Source organism: Rhinolophus ferrumequinum, chromosome 7 (genome assembly GCF_004115265.2).
Source record: "Rhinolophus ferrumequinum isolate MPI-CBG mRhiFer1 chromosome 7, mRhiFer1_v1.p, whole genome shotgun sequence".
NCBI classification, from domain to species: domain Eukaryota; kingdom Metazoa; phylum Chordata; class Mammalia; order Chiroptera; family Rhinolophidae; genus Rhinolophus; species Rhinolophus ferrumequinum.
In genome coordinates this window covers 28349259-28366734 of record NC_046290.1, presented here as the reverse complement: position 1 = coordinate 28366734, position 17476 = coordinate 28349259, and the positions used below count along the sequence as shown (strand labels likewise).

Sequence of the window (17476 nt, the reverse complement as noted above, 5' to 3'; positions counted from 1 at the left end):
AAAGAAAAGGCAAAGCATGAAATTAATGTATGGCATTAATGAAATTTATATTTAAAGAGGTAGAGAAGAATCAGTTCTTCCAGAAACACGGTTTCCCTAAATCAGTTTTAGAGCTTGTCATGTGTCAGCTATTTCTCTGTCGGCCCTTGATTCCAGGGAGAAACCATTTTGTTTTTATTTCAAACATTATTTCTTAGGGCCTGTTTGAGAAACCAGGGCTAGAGATGAGGATGTGGGTACAGGTAGTTAATTCAATAGGGAGGAACCAGACACGAGGGAAAGGGACTGAGGGAAGGGGAAGAAGAGCTACTAAAGTGTGAGTTATTCAGCTGATTACCGCAGTGGCCAGCTGGGGCCCCTCCCACAGAAGCTCCTCTGAGGACCTGTGGTGTCCTGGACAAGGAGGAGAGGCGGGGTGTTTATTGACCAACGCGCATCACCCACTGGTTGAGCGTTGCCCTGAAGGTATTATTGCCCATGAACTTCTAGGCTGTACCTGAACCTGGGCTGAGGGTCCCCCCCTGACTTCTGAGAAGCCTAGGTGGGCACCTGAAGTGTGCCCAGCAATGGTGGCTGGCACCTGTCCATCATGGATGGCTGTGTGACATCACGTGGGCCAAAGGGATGTGCCGTGGGAACCACAGCATCCACTGCAGGGCCTTTTCTCTTTTACAGATTTTTGATAAAAAGTCACTTATGTTTGCATTCTTTTAAAAGATTCAGCCAGTAAACATATTAAATAGATGTCAACTGTAAACAACTTATGCATACATCTCTGTCGATTCTAATTGGGGAGTGGAGAATGCCTCCTATATGTTAGGATTTTAGCCAAAACTCCTCTGCATCTATGAAATCTCAGCTGTGGATGTGCAACACACAAGAATGAGGCAAAACCGACTTTCGTATATCAATTTCATTGTTCTTCTGACTTCCATGGCCATTTTGGAGATGGTCAAGTTTTTCTTTTCTTTTTTTTTTTGTTCCTTTTATCTGATTAGTCTTCAATTCAGTTGTAAACTTAATATATTTGTTCTCTGACCCAAAACTCTAATTCAATAGGGAGGCTCTTGATCTTAAATTATCTTTATAAATACTTTACAACTTAATTTAAAAATAAATAGCATACAAACACATAAAAATTCCTGATTCCAAGTTCTGGGTACACATCTGGTGTTCTGAATTGAAATATGCCTCTTTTTTCCTTTGTCAACAAACTTACAAGGACTGGCATGTCATAAACCTACTAAATAAGTCCATCATTCAGTTATCCACTCAAAAAACACTTATTAAAACATCTATTGTGTGCCAGGCCCTGTTCCAAGAACAAAGCATGAAACAAAACTGATATGTGTGGTCCTCGTGGAGTTTCCCATCCAGTGGGGCTGAGGGAGGTGGGGTCCCATGCAGAAAAATAAGGCTGGGAAATGGGCTCCATCTTCCTTCACTAATACCCGCATTAATACAGCAAAGAAGCTCAGGCTGGGGAAATACGTCCCTGTTTTATAACTGACTGCCCTCAACAGTCTGGCCACAAACAAATAAATCTTTGGGAAATCCTGAATTGAAGCTGGGCCCTTTGCCCTGGGAACATATGTTAGGGGTGGCAGAATTTTCTTCTTAATAAAATTCCATGGTCATACTGTTGTAAGAAATATTCCTTTTCCTGTATGAACTAAGAGATTTACAAGAGTTTCGGGGCATCGATGGGGTCTGCCTTGGTACCAGGCGCAGACAGTCAACTCTCTGAACGAGGTCAGCATTTAAGAACCCCTGTCTGAAGGATAGGAGCCTGCATGATCTGTTATAAATGAATACAGTGAGAAAGGTATGTGCTTCATTAGGCAGCATCTATTATAGATTAGAGTACCTAGAAAAGTTCCTTTCTCTATTAGCTAAAGCACCGAAAACACTATTTTTTGGCCCTTCCAGAAAATCAGTGATTAATAAAACATATTTAAACCACAACCATTTTAATGCTTGCAGGTTTGAGGAGAGAGAGTATTTCACATTCTAACTGTTCTTTCATACAGAAGATAAGAAGAGAAAATACAGGGGTGGCTGGATGGCTCAGTTGGTTAGAGTGCGAGCTCTCAACAACAAGGTTGCGGGTTCAATTCCCACATGGGATGGTGGGCTATGCCCCCTGCAAATAAAGACTGAAAACGGCAACTGGACTTAGAGCTGAGCTGAGCCCTCTACAACTAGACTGAAGGACAACGACTTGCAGTTGATGGGTCCTGGAGAAACACACTGTTCCCCAATAAAATTAAAAAAAAAAAAAGAAGAGGAAATACACCAGATTACAAATTGAGAGATTTGTGTTCTAGTCTGGGCTTTGATCCTATTTAGCTTTGATCTTCCAAAAGCCTTTTGGTTAGTGGAGAAGGAAGAAGAGAGGGAACTGAAGTGAGAGGGGAAGGTTGGAGGAAAAGAAGTCTTTGAAGCAAAAGGACAACCTTTTTTCAGAGCTCCGGATTGTGGAGCGGAAGGCACTTGTCAGACATCTGCCCTTGCATGTGGGACCTCCCCTGAACCACGTCTTGCGGATCATCTGCTGTCAATAGTCCTGGACACTTATTATCACCCCTGAACAGAGGCTGGGGACTTAATACCTTGTGTATGGGGAGGGGCTTGAAGGGAAAACCTTGCCTTCTGACCAAAGTGTAGCTAAACATAACTAGCTGAGAATTTCCTTTTGAGTTGAGCAGCAGTAGACAATAAGGAAGAAAACAAAACAAAAGTTCTTAATATGACTAAGCATTAAAACTTGTAAAAACACACTAAGTAAAACAATTTTATAGATAGATAAATGAACTTCAAACATGATTTTAATCCTACAGGAGGAAAGAAATTATAGGACCACTATGTGGTTTTATGTGCACGAAAAATGAAAGAGGAAATATTGTAATGACAGAAAAGCAGGAGGCACATCGGACCAAATGGCTTTTGGCTCCTTTTTGGTGAATCTGGGTTCTGCTAAGAAATCTGCACATGCAATCACTCAAGGGTCAGTTTTAGAAGAGAGTAGTCACAGCAGGCTCAGTCACCCTGCTGTGGATAAAGAATGGTTGCCACTGAACATAAGCCAAAATGAGGAAATACTTGCTGTCAGTTGAAATAGCTTTCATATGTTCTGAAGATTGCACAAGCACACTGGTGCAGGCCAAGTATGGTGAAACTGTAATGTTCCTTCCACAAATAATAAACAAGAGATGGTGATCCTAGCAGAGTCAGTCCACTTCCTAGACTTCGCCTGCACGGGCTTTGGGTAAACTCTTTGGGTGACTGATGAGCCTAAATGTATCAGTGATTTAAGAACATCTTTGAATAAAGCCTCTATCTTTGGGTAAAGCAATAGTATAGAACAGAATATTCATGATCTTGGAAGGCTTGATGAGAGAAGAAGATGTAATTCTTCCATGGTGGAAAGAAAGAACTCACTGCATTCACCACAGTTGCTTTGCCAAGTCCCCTGCTCAGGCAAAAACAGGATAGAAGGGGAATAACAATACCGTAATAGCAACCAGGACTTTTTGGAGTTCCCACATGCCTGTCACTGTACTGCACATTACATGGATTAACTCCTTTAATTCTCACAACTATGGAATGAGGTGCGTACTGTTATTCTCACCATTCTAGAGATGAAGAAACTGAGGCACAGAGAAGTAAAATAACTAGCTCAAGGTCACCTGGTTAGTAAGTGGCAAGCCCCTGATTCCAACCAGGCAGTCCTGCTTCGGAGTCTGTCATCTAGATCACTGTACTCGTAGCTTTCAAAGTTTTTGAAAGTGACTCTCAGGAAGAAATATTTTTTTATATCATGACCCAGTATACACATATTTATTATTTATGTGATATATGTGTGTATATATATATATAAAATATGCCTATATATAAATAAAATATCTCAAAACATATAAACTCAATGCCTGCTATGAACTCTGGTCTACTCTATTTCAGTTTATAAATGATGCTACTTACAACCTGGTAAACTGATTTACTAATGGGTCACCACTTCCAGTTTGAAAAACATAGCACACTAAGCTATTCTGCCTCTCTGAAAGTTGAAAATTAATATGAATGTTCGTTTGCAATTCCCTCAAAGCAAGGCAAGAACATTTCATTTATCTGGCACAGATTATGAGATGATCAACAGAACTACGTTTTCCAAGTAACTGAAACTTACTCTTGAAATTATTTTTCCCCAAATATATTAGGATTTTTTTGAATGATTAACAGAGTCTGTCAAATGTCATATGACCTTTTCAATAGCTTTGCATGGGATCAGGAATCATCATATTGAATTAATGGCATAACTACAGGCTGGCCTCTTCTTGCCCCTACACTAAGTAGCTTCACTGTTTTGCTGGTGATATTAATGCTCTCACTTCAGCTTTGTTTAATTCATAAGTATTAAATAATTAAACAATTAATTCCCTGGAATGACACAATTTATAATAATAACAATTCTTCATCTTGAGAGTTGCTTTGACAATTGATAGAAGTTACTAGGAATAACTTTTGATAATACTGGCTGGTGACTGAGATTCTGGAGCCAGACTCCTGGGTTCCAATCCCACCTCCATCATTTATAATCTGTGTAACCTTGAGCAACATACTTAACCTCTTCAGTTTCCTCAACTGTAAAATGGGGATAATAGTAGTATCTCAAAAGGTTATTGTGAAGGTTAAATGAGCTAATAATATATGGAAAGCTGTTAGAGCAGTGCCTAGTACAGAGAAAGCATTATATAAGTGTTTGCTGTTATTATTTCCATCCTCACAGTCAGCTGTGATTGTCAATTAGTCATTTTTTAAACTATTGTCACTTAGGAAGTACAAATAATGAACATTGCTTAACCTGAAATCCATTCTCATTTTTCATGTAATTATAAGTCCACTTGTATGCCACATATAACCTATTTTGTGAAAGAGTGAAATAAAATTCTCAATTATAATACTAAAAAAAAAAAAAGTCCAGTGGTGATAGTCAAAACATCTGTAGTGTATGTGGTGATATTATGAGAGCTATTTCCCTCACTGTGTACAGGCGATTTTCTATGGCTGTTTCTAGATGGCCATAGCTATCATAATCTGAGATCTAGATAACTGGAGGATGTTGCCATATTATTACATATTCGTATTAAAACTTAAAAAATTCCAAGCAAAGGCTTTCTCTGTGGTTCGCGAGAAACAATGAAAAGAGAATGCTGCAAGCCTATGAAGAAACTCATTTGGGGAGGAGAATTACCAGTGACTCATGAAGACATTGTAGGGCTGGCCCTAAAAGGTTCTCTGGAACATTTAGAATGTTATTTGATGTTTTTCCCTAGTGACTTGGGCACTCTGGAATCACAGCGGAAGTTTAATAGGTTTCTTGGCAATGACCTTTTCAGAAATAGCATGTTAAGTGGGAAGAGTGCTGAACTGGAATTTTAAAGTTCTGGATCTCTCACTAATAGTCCATCCAACTATTCCACCCAGAGTGAAAAAAGCTAACAGAAAAATCTAAATCCCCCATCTCCTCCACCTCCTTGCCTGCCTAAGCATTTTTTTTCCACTCAACAAAGAAAAACACCTGGCATTTATTTTTTAAGTCCTTTGGATTTTTTTTTTTAGAGACTTTCACATCAGACATTCCATGTTTCAATTAACAAGAAGCATTTACACAGCACCTATTATGTGTAAGGCACACTTTTGGGTGCAGTGGGAATTATAAAAATAACATGGATTCCACCTCTGAAGACCTATATATAATCTAGTACAGGAAATAACACATGTGTATATGAGAAGTAGCTAACAATAAAAAGCAGCTAACATAAATATAATTGCTTTAGGAAATCAGAGAAAGTAGTGATTACTAAGAGCTGAGGGTGGAGGCACAGAGGGACGTTTGGAAAAGTAAGAAGGCGGTGATTAACTCAACTTTGTTTGCTGAGATGCAAAGATGCTGCTGCTGATCATTGACCAAATGCCACCAGGGACACATCCATACACAAAGTTAGGTTTATTCACCCTCATAATGTGCTGAGTCAGAATCTGAATTCTAACAAGATCTCAGGTTATCTGTATGTACATTAAAGATTGAGAAGCACTGATATACGACACCTCACTGCCAGCTAGGGGCTCTTTCTAACTGGACCAGTGGTTCTCAACTCCGGTTGCACATTAGAATCACCTAGGGACCTTTAACAAACTACTTTCCAGAGATATAATTTAATTAGATTGGATGATGTCTTACAAAATGTTATATATCCACTATAGCTAAAAAAAAAAAAAAAAATTAACAAAAAATTAACACTTCTCAACATACTGAGTAAAAAAAAAAAAAAAAAAAAAGATTTGGGTGATGCCTGGGCACTGGTACTTTTTTAAATGCCCAACTGACTAACGTGCAACCAAGGTTGACGATCACTGAATTAGAAGGTTGAGCTGCTATGTTAGATTAGTACAATGAGTGCCTTAAGCAAATGGTCTATTGAAAAGCCCCTCAAAGGCTGGGTCCTGTGAAAAACAAACCAAATAAGGATTAGCAAGGTGAAGCAGCACGTACTGAATCTCCGGGGTGGGCGGGGGAATGGACCAATGCCCCTATCGTGAGGCTATCGAGTGTGTCTGTGTGGGCTCTCAGGGCAGGCAGCGTGGTGGGCAGCATGAGCCCCTTTGGTGAGTGATCTCCCTGGGGTCTCCCAGGAAAGTCCAGCCTTAAATTTCACTTGTGTGGAACAGAAGTATATGCTCACAGCTGCATTTCAGGGGTTCTAAAGTGGCAGTTTCAAGTTTATATGATGGTGAGAGTGCAGCTGCCTAATCGTGCGAGTCATGGAAGTTAGTGTTAGGTTTTTTGCTGTAGATCTTGGGAGCAGGGCCAACTCCAGGCCCCCTGTGTCAGTCCACACAATAGAACAGCCATGGTCGCCTTTGTGGAAAACTAACAACTTCTCAACAGAGCACATCATACCAATCCCTGGCATCGTACTCCTGCTGCAGCTTTCTTAAGCCCTCACAGTTCTTCATTTAGTTGCTCTTTCTGGAGCTCTTTCTTGGAGAGATTTGTGTTTTTTGTAAATGTCTAGCCTCACCTGGGGATCTTGTTAAAATGTAAATTCAGTAGGTTGGGCCTGAGATTTTGTACTTTTGACAAGTTCCTAGATGCTGCTTCCGGTAGTCTGTGCCATCCAGTAAGTTAGCCACTGGCCTCATGTGTCTACTGAGCACTTGAAATGAAGCTGGTGTGATCAAGGAATTGAATTTTTAATTTCATTCAATTTTAGTTAGTTTAAATTCAAATTTAAAAATGAAAATGGTGCAAAATACTTTTTCCTTAAGTATAACCTTATTGTTTTAGTAGGACTACATTTCACTTCAACTACTGAACACTTAGTGTCCCAATTAAGATGTGCTATAAATGTAAAATACACACTGGGTTTATTAGGTTGACTTCATGCTGAAATGTCAATATTTTGGATATACTGGACAAAAAGATATATTATTAACATTAATTTTACCTGTTCCTTTTACTTTTTAAATGTGGCTACTAAAAAATTTAAAATTGCATATGTAGCTTACATTATATTTCTATTTGACAGCGTTGGTTTAGTTGATAGAACTGACTTCAAAAGAAAAAAATTTAATTGAAAAGGAAGAATTCAGAAAATATATTGCTGCTGTATACAAGAGATTCACCTCAGATCAAAAGACACACACAGGCTGAAAGTGAAGGGTTGGAGTAAGATATTTCATGCAAATGGAAATGCTGGAGTTGCAGTACTTATATCTGACAAAATAGACTTTAAAATGAAGATATACTAAAAGACAAAGATGGGCACTACATAATAATAAAGGGATCGATCCGACAAGAGGACATAACCCTAGTAAACATCTATGCACCCAACATAGGAGCACCCAAATATATAACACAGATATGGACTGACATAAAGACAGAGATCAACAGTGAAACTATCATAGTAGAGGACTTCAACACACCTCTGACAACAAGGGACAGGTCTTCCAGACAGAAAATCAATATGGAAACAATGGCCTTAAATGACACATTGGGCCAGTTAGATTTAATCGATATTTTCAGAGCATTTCAGTCCAAAGCTGCAGAATACACATTCTTCTCAAGTGCACATGGAACATTTTCCAAGATAGACCACATGTTAGGCCACAAAACAAGTGCTGATAAATTTAAGAAACTTGAAATAATACCAATTGTCTTCTCTGACCACAGCTATGAAATTAGAAATCAACTACAGGAAAAATACTGAGTCTACAGTAAGACACACAAATTCATGGAGGCTGAATAACATGGTACTAAATAATAAATGGGTCAACCATGAGATCAAGGAAGAAATCAAAAGATATCTCGAGACAAACGAAAATGAAAACATGACGACGCAAAATCTATGGGATGCAGTAAAAGCAGTCCTAAGAGGGAAATTCATAGCAATGCAGGCCTACCTAAAGAAACAAGAAAATAAACTAATCAACAGTTTATCTTTACACTTAAGGGCTCTAGAAAAAGAACAGCAAAATAAGCCCAAAGGGAGTATGAGGAAGGAGATAACAAAGATCAGAGTGGAAATAAATGAAATATAGACCAAAAAAAAAAAAAAAAAAACAATACAAAAGATCAATGAATCCAAAGGCTGGTTTTTAGAGAAGATAAACAAAATCGACAAACCTTTAGCCAGACTCATCAAAAAAAGACAGAGAGGACTCAAATTAATAAAATCAGAAATGAAAGAGGCAAAGTGACAACAGACACCACAGCAATACAAAAAAATTTAAGAAATTACTATGAGCAAATGTATGTCAACAAATTAGACAATCTGGAAGAAATGGACAATTTTCTAGAAGCATACAACCTTCCAAGGCTAACTCAAGAAGAAATGGAAAACCTGAATAGAATGATTACCACCAGGGAAATTGAATCAGTAATCAACAAGCTCCCAACAAACAAAAGCCCTGGACCAGATGGCTTTACAGGTGAATTTTACAAAACATTCAAAAAAGAATTATCACCTATTCTCCTCAAACTATTCTAAAAACTCCAGAAGGAGGGAAGGCTCCCAAACACTTTTTATGAGGCCAATATCACCCTGATCCCAAAATCAGACAAAGGCATTACAAAAAATGAAAACTACAGGCTGATATCCTTAATGAACATAGATGCAAAAATCCTCAACAAAATATTAGCAAATAGAATTCAGCAATACATTAAAAAGATCATACACCATGATCAAGTGGGATTCATTCCTGGTATGCAAGGGTGGCTCAACATCCGCAAATCAATTAATGTGATACACCACATTAACAGAATGAAAAATAAAAATCATATGACCATATCAATAGATGCAGAAAAAAAGCATTTGACAAAATCCAGCAGCCATTTATGAGAACAACTCTTAAGAAAGTGGGAATAGAGGGACCATATCTCAACATAATAAAGGCCATATATAATAAACCCACAGCTAACATCATACTTAATGGGGAAAAGCTAAAACCATTCCCCTTAAGATCAGGAACAAGACAAGGTTGCCCTCTTTCTCCACTTCTATTCAACATAGTGCTGGAAGTTCTAGCTACAGCAATAAGAAAAGAAAAAGAAATAAAAGGCATCCAAATTGGTAAGGAGGAAGTAAAACTGTCATTATATGCAGATGACATGATACTATATATAGAGAACCCTAAAAACTCCACCAAAAAACTATTAGAACTGATAAATGAATTTAGTAAAGCAGAAGGATGCAAAATTAATATTCAGAAATCAGTTGCATTTGTATATACCAATAATAAAATATCAGAAGGAGAAATTAAGAAAACAATCCCATTTACAATTGTTTCAAAGACTATAAAATACCAAGGAATAAATTTAACCAAAGAAGTAAAAGATCTGTACTCAGAAAAATTATAAGACACTGAAGAGAGAAATTAAAGAAGATACAAATAGATGGAAACACATACCATGCTCATGGATAGGAAGAATTAATATCGTTAAAATGTCCATACTGCCTAAGGCAATACACAGATTCAACGCAATTCCTATCAAGCTACCAAGAACATTTTTCACAGAAATAGAACATATAATCCTAAAATTGATATGGAGCCATAAAAGACCCCTGATAACCTCGGCAATCTTGAGAAATAAGAACAAAGTGGGAGGTATAACGATACCTGACTTCAAATTATACTACAAGTCTACAGTAATCAAAACAGCATGGTACTGACATAAAAACAGACACATAGATCAATGGAACAGAATAGAGGTCCAGAAATAAATCCATGCCTATATGATCATTTAATCTATGACAATGGAAGCAAGAATTTACAGTGGGATAAAGACAGTCTATTCAATAAATGGTGCTGGGAAACCTGGACAGACACATGCAAAAAATGAAGCTGGACCACCACCTTACATCATATACAAGAATGAATTCAAAATGGATTAAAGACTTCAATGTATGATCTGAAACCATAAAACTTCTAGAAGAAAACATAGGAAGAAATTTTACAGACATTACCCGGAGAAAAATTTTTGCTGTTATATCCCCTCGGGCAAGGGAAGTAAGAGAAAAAATAAACATGTGGGATTATATCAAACTAAAAAGTTTTTTCACAGCAAAGGAAACCATCAATAAAACAAAAAGGGATCCTACTGAATGGGAGTAGATATTTGCCAATGATATATCTGATAAGGGGTTAATATCCTAAATTTATAAAAAACTTACTCAACTCAACTCCAAAAAAACAAACAACCCAAATAAAAAATGGGCAGAGGACATGAAGAGACATTTTTCTAAAAAGGACATACAGATGGCAAACAGACATATGAAAAAATGTTCAACCTCACTAATCATTAGAGAAATGCAAATAAAAACCCACAATGAGATACCACCTCACCCCAGTCAAAATGGCTATCATCAATAAATCAACAAACAACAAGTGCTGGTGAGGATGTGGAGAAAAGGGAACCCTTGTGCACTGTTGGTGGGATTGCAGATTGGTGCAGCCACTATGGAAAACAGTATGGAGGTATCTCAAAAAACTGAAAATGGAACTACCTTATGATCCAGCAATTCCATTCCTAGGTATCTATCCGGAGAAATCCAAAACTCTAATTCAAAAAAAATTATGCACCTGGATGTTTATTGCAGCCCTATACACAATAGCCAAGACCTGGAAACAGCTGAAATATCCATCAGTAGATAACTGGATTAAGAAACTGTGGTACATTTACACAATGGAGTATTACGCAGCCATAAAGAAAAATTAAATCTTATCATTTGCAACAATATGGATAGACCTAGAGAACATTATGCTAAGTGAAATAAGTCAGACAGAGAAAGACAAATATATGATCTCACTTATACGTGGAATCTAAAGAAAAGAATAAATGAATGAACTAATCAGAAACAGTCTCAGAGACATAGAGGAAAAACTGAGGGTTGCTAGATGGAAGGGGGGGTAGTGATAAGGGAGAAGGTGAGGGGATTAGAAACCACAATCTGTAACCACAAGATTGTCACCGGGATATGAAAGTCAATTTGGGGAATGTAATCAATAGTGTTGTAAAGATTTTGTAGGGTATCTGATAGACACTTGTCCCATTAGGGAGACCACCTCAGGGATGATGTAGATGCCTGTTCACTGCCCTGTACACCTGAAGCTGAAGCTGAACAATAATGAATGTCAATTACAATTTTATATATATATATATATAGTTACAAGAAGTGTAGTACAACATTAGGAATAGAGACAGTGGAAATGTAATGGCTGTATGCGATGTCAGAGGGGTAGTAGATTGGGGGAGGGGAGTTATCACTGTGTGAGGGATATAAATGATAAATGTCTAACTATTACATTGTTTTGTACACCTGAAGCTAATAAAAAAAAAAGGAAAGAAAAGAAAATGTATAGCATCAGGTTGAAACATGGAGGATCTAAAAAAGTTGCTAAACTGGCAAACTGTGTAGACTAAGCCCCAGTTCAATGAATCCCTCCCACTGGTCCAGCTCAGTTTCTTCATCTAGATCATGGACACTCAAGTGCCTCAGCAGGAGATCCAACCTAATCTTCTCAGCAGAGGCCCTAATAGTCTAAAATTTTCTCTCCTCCCTTATTTCCTGTGAAATATACCCCTTCCAATTTTAGATCCTTGGTAGGTAGCGGCAATATGGAATAGTAGAAAGAGCATAGGCTTGGAAGCTAGGTGGATTTAGGATAGAATCCCAGACGTGTGATTCGCCAGAAATGTTATATAAAATTTCTAAGCCCCAGTTTTCCCATGCATAAAATGAGAGCAAAATACCTACACAACTGCTTAAAATTAAATCAGATATTTAAAGTACCTGACACATGGTTGGTTTTCAAGAAAGAACCACCACTAGTATTACACAGAAGAAACTCACGAATTCTTGTGGATTAGTAGATCGTGACTCCATCCATGGAGCTCCCAGGAAATTTTTGAAATATAACAGGGCCTTATACATTGCAATGCCTTAACCTACAAGTATGCCTCTCACAATGAGAATATGTGGCACTGGAAAAGTTCTAGGAGAGAAATATTTAGGACTAGGCAGGAAAATCATAATCCACCAGAACGGAAGCCACCTTCTTATCAATGCACCCAGTCAGTCATACACGTAAAACAAATTTAGGTCAGAAGTAATAGACTCCCTAGGTTTTACGGCAGGGTTTCACAACCTCAGTACTATTGCTATTATGGACCAGATAATTCTTTGTTGGAGGGGGTGGAGGTGGTAGTGCTGTCCTTGTAGGACATTTAGCATCATTTCTAGCCTCCACCCACTGGATGCCAGTAGCATTCCTGTTTCTCTCAGTTGTGACAACCAAAATGTTCCTAGGCATTGCCAAATGAATCCTGGGGACAGGATCACCACTGGGAAGAACCTCTGCTCTAAGGGCATGTATCACTCACTTTCATTTCTCAATTACAGATGCTCTGATTATGCTTCTAGTGCATAATTACACTTAAGTTGAATGTATACTGCATGTAAGCGAAAGCACTTTACTTAAGCAATGTATTAAAGTTCCTTTTAACTACCATCGACTGAGCTCCTACTCTGTGCTAAGTTCTGCGTTCTGCTTTCTCTTTTTATCTTCACAACACTTCTGTAAGGAATGTCATATGACAGTATTATAATCTTCACTTTACAGATAAGGGAACCCAACTCTGGAAAAGCTAGGTAATTTTTAGCCAAAACACTAACTAATAAGTAGCAAAGCTGAGACTTAAATCCTGACTTTTGTCACATCAAAGCTTTTTTTTCTCCATACGTTGCACTGCATCTCAGTTTTATTTGGGTTTTTCTCTTTATGGTAAAGTTGCTTTCTTGGCATTAGGCTCAGAGAACTATTGGTTTCTATGAGCTGTTAGGTAGCTTGCAGACACTAGAGCTTAGAGATTAACTGTCCTGTACCTGATTTGAGAAGGCCTTGTACTTCACCTTTTACCCTCATTTATGTAAAATAGGAAAAGCATTCTTATTATTAGAACCATTCCCTAAACAATAGTGCCAGATCCCCTCATGGAAATGAGAAACTAACAACAGTCCCTATCTCTGAAATTTTCAGTCTGGTTTGGGAAATAAGATTTACACGTATGAAACAATCTGAAAATGAAACACTTTAGGATATACTGGAGTAGCTATATAGAACAGTATAAAGAAAGGGAAGACCTGTATGAGTTACAATAGATCTAGAACACTTCATAGAGAAGTTCTTATAGGAAATGGAGAGACAAAAAATAGGAGTGCAGTTTAGGAAGTTGATCATTTATAACAAGTATTATACTTCGGGTATAATATTAAGAGAAGAGGTTAGATGCAGAAGTATCTACTTATTCACTGGTGGACAACATTCCACTGGACAACTTTCAAGAAAAAAGAGAACAAAATCCTGGTCACACTTGTCTCTCCCTCGTCCAAGTCAGAATTTCTACTCACTTCTAACCATAACCAAGAGACAGATTAACCTAAAGGAGAGTTTCAACATTTATTTCAGACATAAAAGAGGATTCTGGGAACATGACTTTGGCAATTCCAAAGAGAAAATAGTTTATATGCAGTCGCACACTCTTCGGGCTGAAAGAGATCTTGCTAGTCACTTAGGCTCACCATTTCATTTTATAAAGAAAATCACGTCCAAAAAAGAGCAGTGAATGCCCAAGATCACACAACTGGGAAGAAGCCAGGCCATGTGTTATACCGCCTCCACGAAGTGAAAATCTTGGCCACTAAATTTGGATGATTATTGATTATTATTATTATTATGTATTTACTTCAGCTCTACTGACCTCTAAGGCCCTACTAAATTACCAAGTGACATGTTCATAGAGTGAACCAAGCTTCATCCTGAGCCTTGGACTCTATGACAATATTAAGACCATGCTCAGGGTTCACAGTGAAAACAGGTTCACAGAAAAGAAGAATTATTTTGAGTACTAACATTTAATCATGTAATGAGTTCAGGATTCCATGATAATCAAGCTATTTATTACACTAGATGGCAGCAAACAGGTATCTAGGTGTCTATTCAATTAACTAGAAAATTGAAAACAAAATGAGACCACACACAGATTGGGTCTAAATTTACCTGAATGAAGTGACAGTTTCCACAAGTATTAAGCTCTTGCACACTCTCTAAGACTCTTAAAGAAGCTGTGGTTCATGTTTTTTATCAAGGTTCCTCCTTATACATAATAGGATGCTAAATATTGTGGTGAACTACTGCAATGTTGAAGTGTAAAATCACTGACTCTCGGACAGGTAGGGCAATATTTTATGTATTTCCAGGATCTTTTTCCTGGCCTTCAGAGGCAGAGTGATAATCAGAGGATAGGGGATGGGCAGTAGTGAAAAGACAACTCTGGGACGAGATGTTGCAAAATAAAACATCAGGATTCACAGGACAGAAAAAGTATTACCGACAGCAGGCTGTAAATACTGGCAACAGAGATATTTGAAATTGAGAAAGATTAGAGACGACATAATCACCGTTAGGACCTAACCATTATCTAGGTTACTTACTGTCTTCAAAATGAACCATGCAAGATGATCCACTGGGGAATGAAACAAAAACACTAAAACTTTTATTTATATGTGTTGTTTATCTAAAATAGGAAAGAAATTAAGGTTTACTAATACTGAACATATAAAGTCGCATGGAGCCTTCAGTCAGCCTTCAGAGTTATATGTCATATTTGGTAGGAGAGAAATTCTGCAGGAAGAGTGGGAGGACCACAGTTCTGAGGGGTACTTAGTAGTACCTTTACTTGCCTCTTCACTTAACATGCTAGAACATTTTTTTTTTTTACAGGTTCTACATAGCTGATTAAATGGATAAACATGATATACTGATATTATGATGGTTTAACTAATCATGATGTAACAAACAAGTGGCTTAAAAAGTCAGGTAAAGAAATCTCATATTAAAGGTAATTCTAATAATGCAAGCCCAAGTCAACAAGAGGAAAATGGCTAAGCTGACTCTTTTCTTACCCTTAGAATAAGCTCTAAGCAAAGATGATAGGAAGTTGACTTGCAAAATGGGAAATTGTCCTAAAGACTATCTGAAATTCAGATTGACAACTACTACTCATGTTTTGAACTTCTAACTTGGTGCGTATTGTGCCCTTTATGGACATGAGACTGAGATTGTAATTAAAACCAAATATTGAAATAAATGTAAGCATTGAAATAAATGTAAACCAAATATTGAAATAAATGAAGGTCAATCCAACCTTCAAATTGTGTTTCATAAACTGTACTTTTCATAAACTGTGGATGTTAGATGAGGACTTCCCCCTCCAAAAGAAGTAAACATCTTCAAACACACTGCGGGAAATATTTTGTTCTATTAAACATTAAAATTAAAATTAAAATATTTTATACTATTGCTCGGTTCAACTTTATCAGGACTTTAAAAGTTATATTTTTATATATTTTATAACGAACAAAACATATTAGAACATTGTGTATATGTATAATTTACAAATATGTAAACATGTACATTGTGAGTGTGTATTCAAATTGGTTTTACTAATGGATATATTAATAGAATCCAAACTTTGACGACCTATGACTGAGCAAATCCCTTTACAAGACGAAAGTGTAAAATGAGGCAAGAGGCTTAGGGATGGCCAATGTCACTATATGACATAGATTCCTAAATTCTTATTACTCAAACTTTTTCCATTTCATTCTACTCTGTTTTCACTGTCCCTCCTCAGGATTAATTTATCAGATATACACTTTGGTACACAAATCCAGGGCACAGACCTGGGCTCCTTATCCTCCTACACCTCTCCAAGTGCCTTCATCCTTTAAGGATTGCTCTGTTGGAAGCACAAAAAAAAGTAAAAGGAATATTAAAGGGGAGGCATCTGCCCATCGTACAAAATAAATCATGTGCAGAGGAAGTACTCAGATATTAGAGTGGAAAGACACTATTGGATAAGCTAATTTCTTATTCCTATAATGAAATTTTTTCAAGTGAACACTCACTTTTTCAAGTGAACACTCATAAAAGAATTACTAAAAATGTATTCACTATTTTGAATGGTACAGGAGAATGAGGAATGGCTTAAAAATAAAAGGCTGATGTGGGTATGTAGAAAAGAGTCTGGCATTTTGGAGCAGGCCAAGGGAAGTTTTCCTCCCAGATAAGAGGTTTTCATGGCCCTGATAGATTTCTTCTATGTTGGCTCCCTTTTCTTTGTAGAGCTTGGCTGAGAGGCCATAACTCTCCTACAGAAGGTATATTCCCTTCCTATAGGCCAGCGTTTCCAAAGCATGGTCCTGGGGGTCTGGTCTGCCTACACGAGGATCACCTGTGGAGCTTGACAGACATCCAGGTTCCTAGGCTCCACTCCAGATCTACTGACTCAAATTCCCTGGAAGAGGCTTGGGAATCACTATTTTTGATACCCCCAGTTGATGTGTGTACTTTTGGGTCTCGCCTCTCAGGAGGAATATGCTGTCTGGTAACTAAAAAAAGGAGAAAACATAAGATCAGGGGGTTCCCCTGCTGGTTCGCGGTCTTTAAGGGCTCATATTTGAAAGACAATATTATATTCATATTATGAACTTCAGTAAAATTAAGACAATTTCTGGCTCATAAAGGAAATTAAACACTCTAACTGGATACATTTGAGGAGAGATTATAAACCTTCATTTTGAAAAGGACAACTTGGTTTTTTTTTGTGGGGGGGGCAGGGCACTGGGACAGATTCAGCTAATACTTAACTGCAGGCAACTGCGTTCCAGAAACACATACATTTAATGCTTAAGGCAACCATAGAAGGCAGTTTGTATTACCCCCATTTTGTAGATGGGGGACGGAAGACTCTGAACGGCTAACTGTCTCACTTAAGTTCATTTAACTGGTGAGAGGCAAAGGTGAGATTTGCACCAGACTGCTGAAATTTACAGCCAGTGTATTTTCAACTGTG

General features: G+C 37.6%; 1 protein-coding gene across 1 annotated transcript in view; it reads right to left on the bottom strand.

Annotated features, from left to right (window-relative positions):
• Positions 1–17476, bottom strand: part of GHR (growth hormone receptor) — a 234507-nt gene that overhangs the window by 28551 nt on the left and 188480 nt on the right.